The 13,100-nt window shown below is 38.7% G+C and overlaps 1 protein-coding gene across 1 annotated transcript in view; it reads left to right on the forward strand.

The window, feature by feature from the left end:
• The first annotated feature begins 5,843 nt into the window (after positions 1-5,843).
• vwc2 (von Willebrand factor C domain containing 2) overlaps positions 5,844-13,100 on the forward strand; it is a 37,574-nt gene continuing 30,317 nt past the window's right edge. Inside the window, exon 1 of the mRNA XM_061745071.1 lies at positions 5,844-6,076. The gene's annotated coding sequence lies outside the window, so the exon portion shown is untranslated. The remainder of the gene's footprint in view (positions 6,077-13,100) is intronic.

Raw genomic sequence — 13,100 nt, forward strand, 5'->3', positions numbered from 1 at the left:
GACCGGCCCAGGGTGTCATGGAGGCAGTTTACTGATGCCAAAGGTCACAAAGTGTTCCTGCTCGGCTTGTTTTCCACCTGCACTCTCTGGGAACAACAGAAGCAACCTCAGACTCAGAGTAAATATTCAACACAAGCTGTAGCAACATTCTCCGGGGTCTGCAAAAAGAACAAGTTAACTTCTAGCTGTCCACCCGAGCATGCTGCTAATGGGCACATGGGGTACCGTTGCGTTTCTCTGTGTTCTCACTGCCCCTCGCTGTTATTCTCCGCCCCCCCCGAGTGAAGCTGACTTCACCCCATTTTCAGCGTGAAAACTCTGAGAGGTGGGCACTTCTGTTCCGCCTGATCTGCCGAGCACGGGTAGCGAGGCATGTGGGCCATTTCCACAGCGGGGCTCAAAATGCTGAAGTGGAGATAATCAATAGTTAATGGGTGGAGAAATGTAATGACAGTGAAGGATGACATTTCAACCTCGGGGAAGGTGTAGCTGCAGAGAACAGTGTATGCTGATGTGTGCCTAGGGCTGTAGCGGATCCACACTCAGTTTCTAATGCCATATTAATGATTTCCTTTCTGAACTTGTTATAGGCAGGAATGAGGGACCCATTAGTGGAGCCAGCTGCCGTTGCACAGTCTTAAAAACAAATATTTAGAGGCAATAAATACACACATATATATATATATATATATATATATATATATATATATATATATATATATATATATATATATATATATATATATATATATATATATATTAAAAAATGGCATAATCACTTGAAAGAGCAGAGCAACCGTTTGCTAAACCTGTGCTGCTTAATTGTGTTTTACAGTATTTCCGCTGGTCAAGGTCTCCAGGAAACAAATATAATCCTTCAAGTAAAGACATTTTCCACAAATTATGCAGTAAATACAGCTAGCTTTGTTAGTTTTTTTTTAGATCTATGTATGTGGGAGTAATTGCAGAGTCCTTACCACTGGGATTGTAACCACTGGGATTTATTTGCTGTGTTCAGATGTCTGAGCTCCTTTACTCCAAATCAAAAGCAATATGTCGCGATGTCAGACAAGAAGTTAATAGTTTTGATCATTTTCAAGAGGATTACATTATTTTTTGTCCTATTTTTATACTGAGATAAATAGTTTTCACAGAAGCATGGATGCTATGTTACATGACTGCATGTTATTCCAGCAACTGTGTCAAAATGAACTAAATGAAAAAATACAGATCAGGCAAAACTCAGTTTGTTCAGGTGAAATGTTTCATTTCTGGCCTGTTCAAAGGATCACTTCAATAATTTGATACGGTCACCCTCAGAGAGGTAGAGTAGACCTGTATTTCATTCTTCTTTTTCACTACACACATTGGACGGCCTGCCTTCCTCACCTGCAAATTAAATTTACTTTGAACTGTATTTCTTCTTAGACACTATAAACCCAAGATATTTTTGGATGTCTCGTCTTTATGTTGATGCTGATTTATGGTTCTGCGTTAAATTGACGCACAACGTACGTGAAGAAAGAAAGAAAGAAAGAAAGAAAGAAAGAAAGAAAGAAAGAAAGAAAGAAAGAAAGAAAGAAAGAAAGGAAGGAAGGAAGGAAGGAAGGAAGAAGGAAGGATGGAAGGAAGGAAGAAAGGAAGGAGGAAGGAAAAAAGAAAGGAAGAAAGGAAGGAGGAAAGGAAAAAAGAAAGGAAGAAAGAAGGAAGGAAGAAAGGATGGAAGGAAGAAAGGAATAAAAGAAGGAAGGAAATGAGCCAGAAAGAAAGAAAGAAAGAAAGATGGAAGGAAGGAAGAAAGAAAGAAAGAAAGGAGGAAAGGAAGAAAGAAAGAAAGAAAGAAAGAAAGAAAGAAGGAAGGAAGGAAGGAAGAACGAAAAGAGGAAGGAAGGAAGGAAGGAGGAAAGGAAAAAAGAAAGGAAGAAAGAAGGAAGGAAATGAGCCAGAAAGAAAGAAAGAAAGAAAGAAAGAAAGAAAGAAAGAAAGAAAGAAAGAAAGAAAGAAAGAAAGAAAGAAAGAAAGAAAGAAAGAAAGAAAGAAAGAAAGAAAGAAAGAAAGAAAGAAAGATAAATTCCCATTGATGACGTTTAGTATTATTTAGTATCTTTTAGAGCAGTGATTTGGCTCCAAAGACTGAATGTGGTGATAGATTTATAGTTACAAAGGTGGAGTTGAATTGGTATTTTTTTATCGTTATCGGGATAAATGGCAGAAATGATCGTGATACATTTTTTAGTCCATACCGCCCATCCCTAATATATATATATATATATATATATATATATATATATATATATATGACATGCGATGTTGTTTCCTTCTGATGATACTTTAAAGTAGTGTTGCCAGCGAGAACAGCGAGCAATAAACTGTTTCAATTGTTATTTTGTCCGATTCGTCCTGCAAACACACCTTCACGTGTGCAATAGTGAGGATCATTGTCATTTTTTATTTTATCAAGATTCTTCCCATATTCTCTGATGGGCGCAGGTCAGTCAGGTATCCATAACCTCAGCCATGCCTCTGTAATTTGTGCAGAAAGTGACTTTGCAGAATCTTGCAAAATGTATGACCATCCCTGGATGTAGCCTTGAAGTCAACATGCGTTGCTCCAAAATCTCTGTGTACTTTCCTGCATTAATGCTGCTGTCACAGACGTGTAAACAACCTTTGAAGAGGACACTGATATGGCCCCTTACTATCAGGACTTGTTGCTGATAAGAGTCGGGATGGTTCTTTTCGTCCTTGGTCTGGTCTACACAGCCACCATTTCTCCCAAAGATATGGAGAACTGATTCGTCTGAGCACGTTCCCCTGTGGGACTTTTTTTATTGCCTGTATTTAACCAAGGAGAAAAACTCTTAAGAGTTAAATGGTCTTTTTGTAACCCCTTAAAGCCTGACATATTATACAGAAAAGGCAATTTAACAAAAAGTTAAATTAAAAAGGCAGTTTTCTTTTTGATTCACTTAATTTTTTAATTTTGAATCTATTTTTCTTTATGTTTTTAATTATTGTATAAGATAACAGGACACGTGGTCTCAGAAACTCAAGTATGATACATCTGGCATTATGTAGTGGAAATGTAATAATGCTCCATCTCAGAGATGTTGAAGTCACATCTAGTCAAGGTTAGCATAAATGTATTATAAGGTAAAGTTTTAAATGTCACTTTTGAATATATCTTTGTATTCTAGTGCCGGACAAAGATTTCCTGCAGTAATCCTTTAGCCAAGTTGTTATGTCTGCTGTTGGTGAACGTCAGTAGCTGATGCTGTTTGAGCGATTGGAAATCACGGTTGTCCAATTTAGGGCCGTGCCCTTCATCTGCACACACGGAAATGCCTCCACATTCCTCCAGCTCTTTTATACAGTTTAGAAGGAAGAATATGCTAATGCCATCCAATCTTAGAAAAGTGCTTTTAAACATGTCAGTGATTTTCTCAGGCGTTTGTTGACAGACCGGAGATCCTTCGCCGTCTTTGCCCTCAACGATGAATACTGTCATCATCACAATCACCTGTTGACATAAACATTTAGACAAAAATGTGCTGAAGCTCTTAGATGCAAAAATAAATGCGCATTAAGACAGGAAGTTGTCAAAACATTACTTATTTATGCCATCTTCAAAGAATTTAAAGCCGGCAAATGTAAACATCACCGGGCTTCATTCAGGAAACGTGAAGAGAGAGAATTTGTTTGTGTGTAAAGTGTTTTATGCTAATTAATGAGCAATGGGAGCATGCAGACAATCTGCAAGTACATTTTTAAATGAGCATTTCCCACATATAATTTTCATTTAATTTCCCATTAGCATTATCCAGCTTTGCTGGCGACCCGTCCGGGGTCTACCCCTGCCTTTCGCCTCCAGCGCATCGCTGAATGGATGGATTATCCAACTTTAATGACTGAGGTTCGACTGCCTCTTCACATGTCATTTACAATTGTGCACAAACAATAGTAAGCTCTCATTTCAGTCATTAAATGTACACAGCAGCTGCTGTGCACTGCACTCGGCCCTAAACTGGGCCGAATGTTTCGAGAAACGCACCCTCGACTTACTGTATGGTAGAAAAACATTATTCCCACTTACCACAATTTAATATTTTGAAAGATCCTACGTGTTCGTTTGTCTGTTGCACCATAAGAAAACCAGTTAAATAGAATCAAAGTTAATACAAGCTTTTATTATATCATGCACAATGTTTTCCGGCTGGAGGTAACACTTCTCTCAAACCACATAGGTAGGAGAGAAATGCACACGGTGGTCATGGATCCAGTCGTATTTATACTAAAAAGGGAGGTGTTCTTTGTACGTGAACCCCATCTACCGAACATATCAGACCTTCAGCTTTCCTGTTTATTGTTTCCTACTTAGGATGTCAACCCAGTTAACGGATAAGACCCATCAGTGTTAAAACATCTGTTTATCTTCATTGTCTTCACTTAACCAAGAGTAAATATCTGAACTATTTTAACAGCCTAGTCATAAACCCTGCAATTAGAAAAAACAGCCTAGCCATAAAACGAGCTGACCCTGCAAATAGAGAAAAACCCTTCAAACTCTTAAACAATTTCATAAAATCCTAGCAATTTGATAGATGTTTAGAGGTAAATAATAAGTAGTACAACTTTTATCTTTGGTAGCGATGTCATTGGTTTCCTCAGAAGTCTATTTTCAGTTCCCTCCCTGTCTTTCCAGGCTGTGCATCTAATTACCCCTTTGACTAAACTGTGTCACGTTAAAATAATCCTCAAATTCGACATAATTAAGTAAAGTGGTTAATAATATTGAATCACATGAACAGACGTGGGAAATTCCCATTGTGCTCACTTATGGAGGTAGATTTGTGTCTTAATTATTCAATAAAAAAAAGATTGCTTCAATCAAAAAATATATTTTCAATTTAAAAAAAATCACTTCAATCAAAAAAAATGATTTAAATCAAAGAAAACAAGACTTCAAAACTTTTTTCACTTCAATCAAAAAAAAAATCACTTCAAATCAAAAAAAATTATATCCAAAAAAAGTGTTCAAATGCAATGTTTTGGGTCTCGAATATCCTTTTGTATTCAAACCCTTTTTTTCTTTGACTGAAAAAGTTTTTTTTTATTGAAGTGATTTTTTTATTGAAAATATATCTTTTTTAAGCAACTTCTTTTTTGATTAAATGATAAAGACACAAATGTCCTACCCATAATATGGCCCAAACACAAAAAAACACTACTTCAATAAACAAAGTAGCTTCAAACTAAAAAAACTTCACTTCAACACAGAAAACATTTCCAATCAAAGAAAAACCGTGTTCAAATGCATTTTTTTGAGTCTCAAATATTTGTTTGCATTCAACCACTTTTTTTCTTTGATTACATTTTTTTTTTTGGATTGAAGTGACATTTTTTAATTGAAAATATATTTTTTGATTAATGTTTTTTTTTTGATTGAATAATTAAGACACAAATCTACCTCTATACTCCCTGTCTTTCCAGACTGTGCATCTAATTACCCCTTTGACTAAACTGTGTCACGTTAAAATAATCCTCAAATTCGACATAATTAAGTAAAGTGGTTAATAATAATGAACCACATGAACAGACGTGTGAAATTCCCATTGTGCTCACTTAAGGCTGATTTATGGTTCCGCGTTACACCGACGCAGACCCTACGGCGTAGTAGGTGCGCGTCGCCCCGTACCCCACACCGTAGGCTCTGCGTCGCTTTAACGTGGTACCATAAATCAGGCTCTCAATCAAATTGAACTGCTCCATCTAGCGGCCGCGCCGCCGCGTCCCAGCCCCCCCTGCGTGAGAAATGAAGTGCCAGTGTTGGAGCAGGAGAGATCAGAAGCTCTTTGTAACCACCGGAGACGGAGCGCTCTCCCCTTTTCACTCACTGCTGCGGTTAAAGTTAAGCGCATGAGCTGCGAGCATCCTCCGGGGAAACTGTGCATGTGAGCGGCGGAACGAGCGTCACTTTGCATCTCCTCAGCATCATTTGTTGCTGTCTGTCCGGCAGTCCGACGGGCTGCTTCTCATCCCAGCTCTGACGGACACGCACACACTCCGAGGATCACAGGTGAATTATAACAATGATGCTTGCAGCTTTTTTCATGCATGCTGGTTGCACCTTTGACTGGACTGCACAGGTTTCACATCAACTTAGTTTGCTGGGGGTTTGACTTTTATTTCCAGGGTTGTCTAGCTTGAATTTGACAAGATTTTGTGTTTGTTTTGATGATTTTACTCAAATAGGATGTCACAGACAGTGAAGCCTTTTCAAAAGGTAAACCCTCCCAATCCAGTCCCAGGCAGAGCAATAGTTGAAACCTGCTGAAAACACTGCTGCACCTGTAGATGCACCATAGATGTTGGAGCAAGTGAGCTGTCTGTGTGGGTTTGATGGTATTAATAGAATGAGAGAGATTTCAGTGGTCGCAGGAATACGCTGCTTTGTTCCACACATCTCAGGATGCAACAGCCCTTCAGCACATAGAGCAGACACCAGCAGCAACAGCAGCATATTCATTGTTTGATAAATTCTCTATGAAAGTAGCTGATTGCATGTGAACAAAAGCATTTCAAGTCTATGTCTTCATATTTTTTGTAATTGATTATAAGACCACAGAAGGTTTTTTTTAATGATGTTCCTATTTAAATGTCACTCAAATCTGTCTGTGATTTAGAAGACAGTTAAATTGTGTCTCTGTCTGTGTTTATCTCACCTTCATTCCTCTTTGTCCTCTTTGTAAAATGTGGAAAATTCATGCCGATCTGCACTCCTCTCCTTCGTAACATTTCCTGCCTCAGACTTTTTCCTGGCAGTGCTTTGTGCGTGAGCAAATCCTCACCTTGTTCCACGGCACATAATCCTAAGATTATATGACAGTTTTGCACGGCCTGTTGGTTTTGCATTACATGTTGAGGTAAACTTTACTCTGATTTGGGTCACTTGCAAGATTTACAGTCAGAGGATAAAATTCAATTAGACAGCCCTGCAGCATTCTGTGCTCACTAGCAGATGGCTTAATAGTCTTAGAGTCTGCCTTAGTGTCCCTCTAATTGTTTTTTATCATTTCACACTCATTAATCCGACAAAAAGGAGTCTTAATTTAATACTTCCACAGCCTTGCCAGGTCCATCGGCAGTGGTCTCCACCGACTAAACGTCCCTCACCTGGTTCACCGTGATTCACTGTCGCCATAAATTGCTGGAGACCTCAGAGTAAATTGTTGCATCCCCCCCCTGTGTGTCTTGGATGGCATGTTGGGATGCTGGAACAGGGGGAAGTTGGAGAGCCTGTAACGTGCAGTAAATGAACTGTGCACACTGGTGAGGGCATATTTGTCTGTCTGAGTTAATTCTGGCCCCGAGGAGGTGGTTTTTCCCTCTCAATGACATCTACTCAGATGTTGCAGAGAGGGACATTTGCTGGAGTTTTTAGTCTGCAATGTGTACGTGGCTGCGATTCCTGCTTGTTGTGGTGGTCCATTTTTAGCAGCACACTTTAAAAAATAAAAACAGAAAGACAGACAGAAAGAAAAATGCTTTTCAACAAATTAGACATTACTCTTTATCTATCCAATCTGGGTAATTATAAATAAACAAATGTACAGCAATGCTTTAGTTTGAGTGCTGAGCATTAGCGGAGATAAGAATGCTGCCTCAGTACTTTTGCACACTATTTATAGCGTTATTGTGTCACTGGACGAGCTATCAGCCTCCCTGGAAGAAACCTTTCTGAGGGACGTCAGCGATGAAAGCATGAGGGTTGGGGGGGGTCAGTGCTTTACGTCTAGCCACTTCTATCTACAATGTATGAATAATTGCACCCTGTTAGTCAGGGCGAAGCTAGAATCGATGTAAGATCTGAGGTTGCTGTGTCAAGACCTATTGTGCATATTCACCCCGCTGTGTAATAAAAATGACAACAGTTTATGAGTCATGCATCAATGCGATGGTGACCATCACTGAAGGGTGACCTAATACTGAGAGTCAGGTTGAATCCCTGCTTGATTAAACATTGTTGCTTCACTTCACTGCTCTGGTCAGCAGCCTGAGCTGGAAGGAGAGCGAGCTCTGGCCTTTGACGGAGGGATTTATATCTACGCTGATGCTGATGACTGAGCGGCTCCTGCTGCCAAAACACTGGGGCCAATGTTGACTTCATTCATTCTTGCGGTGGAAGCGGAGACATTTAAATGTCAGTGCAAAGTGGAAACACTGGCAGTCCTCAAAAGTGATAGCGCGGAGACGGGCAGCATTTAAATTAGCTATGTTAATGCTGAAGCAAAGACAACAAAAAAGCAACTTTGCAATCGGTAAATGATTATAATGTCCTCCAGCTGCAGGGCTACAAGTCCACAGTCTGCTGCGAAATATATGATAATTGATGTTAACTGTGCAGAGAATTAAAGGACAGACCGTTTTAACGATGGAGCAGGTGAGCAGGAGGGCAGAAATGTTTTAATGGGAAGTCTAGTCCAATTCTACTTCTGTTTAGCGTCATCTTTTAAAGCTGATAACCATCACTTAACTGAATGCGCTGGACAGGGATTATCGGCTAATATGACTTAATGTTTTCGCCAGAGAAATGAATTGGCATTGGAAAGTCTTTAGTTGGGTTTGACATACTGTTTATCGGGTTGTCTTCAGGGAGAGTCCAAATGCATACTTAAGAACCAGCTGTGAAAGGCAATATGTGTGTTTTGGGGAAACTAGGTGAAGGCATTTAATAAAGCAGCCAAAACACGAAGCAACCCTAAAACACTGCTTATAAACAGAGTAAGGAAACATTAAAAACAGGAAAATTCATTATGCTGCATAACCCATCCTCAAAGAGGCAATTCCATGTGGACAAATAAACATATTGGAAGTTTTATAAACTTTGACTTCCTTTTAATACCTAAAAAACTAAAATCACGACTTGAAATCTAAACACAGTTTTGGTTCTGGGAGGAAGCTGGGAGGAAATCTCACCTAATCCTTTTACTTAACCAAAAAACAGAAACACTTTGAACTTTTCCAAGCGTTTCCGAGCCAAAATGGGCACCAGCTCAGGTCAGCAGAAATAACAATACTCTCACGCTACACTCAAAGTAATATATGCATGTAAATAATATATAAAGCCACTATAAAGCTGTATAATTTTAAATGTTAAAAGCTAAAGAAACTAAAAATCTCTGAATATTTAATCGTCACAGCCATTGCAGGTGAAACTGGGGCGGAACGGTCAATAATAACTTTTAAAAGTAGACATATCTGCCTCCATCGCGTCAAAAGTTGTTTGAATTTGTTCAGCGCGAGCAGCTCCTTAAGATTCTGGTGATTTTGCAGCTGAATCAAAGCGAAGCGAGCAGCATATTCAAATGCCTTTATTTTCCCACTACAGTGTTAGGGGGCGCTGGGGATAGATAAAAGGAATTATTCACTGGAACAAAGACAATAACTTCCTGTATTTCTGGAAGGATGTTAGTCTGTAGATAAATTGGGGGCACGCAGAGAAAAGCTTTATAAACAAGAAAATGCCAGTGTTTGAGTCTGTGGGAGAACAAAGTAACCCGAGCACACAGTAGGCAGTGAAGTGTGAGGGTTTTAAGGTTCATGGTGGACCTTTAGTGCATCATGGGAGATTGTGTTCAATGCATCGGTGCAACAATGTACCTAACTATCAGTGATCCAAAATAAGGATGAAAAAGGTCCTTATGTGGCAGTGTTAGAATCAGTGGAAGTCATCTCCCCCTGCAGCTGACTTTCATGCAGAGATCCTCCGGTTCTTTGACTCATCAGGCCCAAAATTTCAAGTGCCAGCTGTCTCAATGGCACAGGAAATGCACAAAAGTAAACGCTGTTCATAGCTCAGTCATTCATCTCTAATGGTATGTAGAGTTGTTCAGATTCTGATACCAGCATTGGAAATGTGCTGAAAATACACATATGAGTACTTACGTCTATGCGTCATCTGATGATACTTAATTCTCATAAAACAGACTCAGAATTCGTCTTTGTTGCGTCAAAAGGTCAGCACGGAAATTATACGAAACTGCCATGTGATTTCCTGTTCTGAGTCAGCCGCTGGAGACGAGGTGCAGGGAGTTGATGGACTGAGCTCACTATGAGCGATGGGAATTGAATTGTTACAGGAAAGAAAAAAAACGGGTATGATCAGAGATCAGTTATGTCCTCTGCAAGCCAAACAGCGTAGTTTCAGAGCGAGATGTGGTTTGTTTGCAGGTTTTCGTAGCCTGCAGCTCCTGTTTGCATCATTATTTATTAATAAAAAGGAACAGGAAGTTAGACCCAACAGCTGTAATCTTAAAGTTTTACTTGAAATGGTGTTATCATAGATGTTTTAAACCACTGGAACCTTTCAGCTGTTGCGACTTGAACCATGACGGTGCAACACAGATTGATATTTGGCTAATTTTCCATGACTAGTTATTATCACAGAAATTTTAGTTTTTATGGACTTTTTTTTTTTGCATAAATCAATATGCCCTTTTGGTACTTTATGCCACCTGATATTTACTTGAGCAAGTTTAATATTTGAGGCGATGCAGAACTACTCTTCAAACTGACGTGGACACACTTTGCTCTGCGTGGTTGCAGAGGTGTCGGATGCTAATTTGCCAGCATTAACAAGGGTTTGTTTTCCAGAGATAATTATTTAAAAGAGGGCCGGTTTTTAATTGGAGAGTTGTTTTTCCACTCACTCAGACAAATGTTTCTCCCTTTGAAGTGGGTGATGTGTGCATGAACTCAGTGACGTTGGCTTATATGAACTCAAGTTGGCTCGTACTTGATGGCTGTCGCTCATTTGCTCACTTTGCTGTTTTTGTGTTGCTGCAGAGAATTACTACACCAGGTTCTGATCCTTAAAGACTCTACAGAGGCTCGGGTGACGTTTATTACAAATTATAAGCCTATTGTGCACAAATTAAGGTTCATAATTTGTCTTTTTCATTGTCTCACAGGCGTCAGCAGAATTACTGCTTTGTAGTTTAGTACCTTTGTGTCACTTCACTTCCCTAGTTGGGTTCTTTTTTTTTCATTTCAGGATGTCCTTGCAAATATTGAATATAAAGCTGCAAAGTATGAAAAATATAAAAAATAAAATAAAAAATAATTAAAATATGCTTTCTGAGCTTTGGGCCAGATATAAAGCAGTGACCTTTCCCCAGATGGCTCATATGCAACTCTATGAATACAAGAATACTTTAATCTGGAGAGAGATGAGACGTATTCAGAGCTGAAAACATACTGCAATAAAAAGAATAAGAACCTTTATTTGTGTTTATAGTCTGTAAAACTTTAGGAAACTTAGAAGAATTTAGAAGAGAATTAATTCGACCGACATTAGAAAAGATGTAGAGATAACGTTAGGATGTTCTCACCGCTGCCAAGGGTTTAAAAAGCAACGGTTATTTCGATTTTGTTGTGGTATATATATATATATATATATATATATATATATATATATATATATATATATATATATATATATATATATATATATATATATATATATATTTATATATATATATATATATATATATATATTAAAAAAAAGTAAATATTAAATGACCAGTTTGTGTATTTTCCTTGCTATTTAATTTAATTTCATATTTTCTTTCTCTAACCAAAGCCATATGAAGGCTGAAGACGCAGTATTATTCATCAAAGCAAACTCACCAATGTTGAAGTAACACTACAGTGTGTATATGTGTCCTCTCTTTTAAGAGTTATTTTAACACCGTTTACAGTTAAAGTTCAGCTTTCTGAGTATATTTCATCAAAAGGTTAGCGCACATTTTGAGTTTTTGCTTTGACCTCACCCTATTTCCATTATCATGTATTCAACACTTATCCATGTTGACCAGAGTTAATCTGAACACCATACAGAGCTGGAGTAATCTGGGTTTAGTGTTAGATAATTAAGTGTTAGCGTAAATAAACACACAAATACAAACTGTCTAGTGTTAAATTAACACTGGTGATTTTGCCGGTCGGTCATCCAGGATACCTAACGTTCATAACTTCACAAACACTAAAAGCTAAACTAAAAGTGAGAAGCTGCTCGAATGCTGCCACAAAATCTGCAGCAGCCAAAGTATGCAGCATACTTTGGGATGGACCCCCACTCTGTGGAAACGTGTATTGTGGTCAGACGGATTATTTCTGGGAGAAATCTGCACTGTGTGACCAAAAATGAAAAAAAACAAAACAAAAAAAAAACAAACAAACCCAGAAAAACAAAACCCCGAAAGACATCCAGACTGTTATGAGGTTTGTATCAGCGCCCTCAGTAAAGGTCATTTACAACATGGTGGTGGCAGCATTAATGCAGAACAATGCAACAGACTTTAAAGCAACATTCGCTGCCTTCTTTTCCAGGGACACCCATGTGTTGTTTTTTTTTTGTTTTTTTTTAATAAGATAAAGCAAAACCACCTTCTGCGTACGTTACGAGGTCCATGGCTGATGGAGGTTACAGGTGCAGTCCTGACCCGTCCCCAATAAAGAAGGAGATGCATCAGACAATGCAGTGACCCTTTACCGGTTTGCTGAAAGCCTAAGGCCCTGTCCCAATACTCCCACTACCCCTACTTTTCATCCCTACCCCTAAATTTTGCGTGTTCCCGTGAGGGTAGTGGTGTCCCAATTCCTCTTTCCACCTAGGGGGTAGTGATGAAAACGAGGGTAGTGGCTATGAATCTGTCCCTATGGATCGAGCGTTTTCTGATGCTCACTAGCTGAACTAGGGCCAGAAAAATTTCCCAGAATGCTTTTCGTCGTCATTTGCGGACTGAATAAAAAAAAAAATCTTATTTTTTAGTGAATAAAATCAATATTTTGAGTTAGTTTCTGCATAAAAATGCATTTTGATTACATTTCTAGCTAGAAATATATATTTTACTTTCATAATATTCACTCAGTGAATGTACAATCACTTGTTTTTTTACATAATTCACTCCAGTCTTTTTCAAACCTCGCCAGAATAAAGGCTGATTTATGGTTCTGCGTTACACCAACGCAGAGCCTACGGCGTAGGTTACGTACCCTATGCCGTAGGCTCTGCGTTGGTGTAACGCGGAACCATAAAT

Source organism: Cololabis saira, chromosome 17 (assembly GCF_033807715.1).
Source record: "Cololabis saira isolate AMF1-May2022 chromosome 17, fColSai1.1, whole genome shotgun sequence".
NCBI lineage: Eukaryota > Metazoa > Chordata > Actinopteri > Beloniformes > Belonidae > Cololabis > Cololabis saira.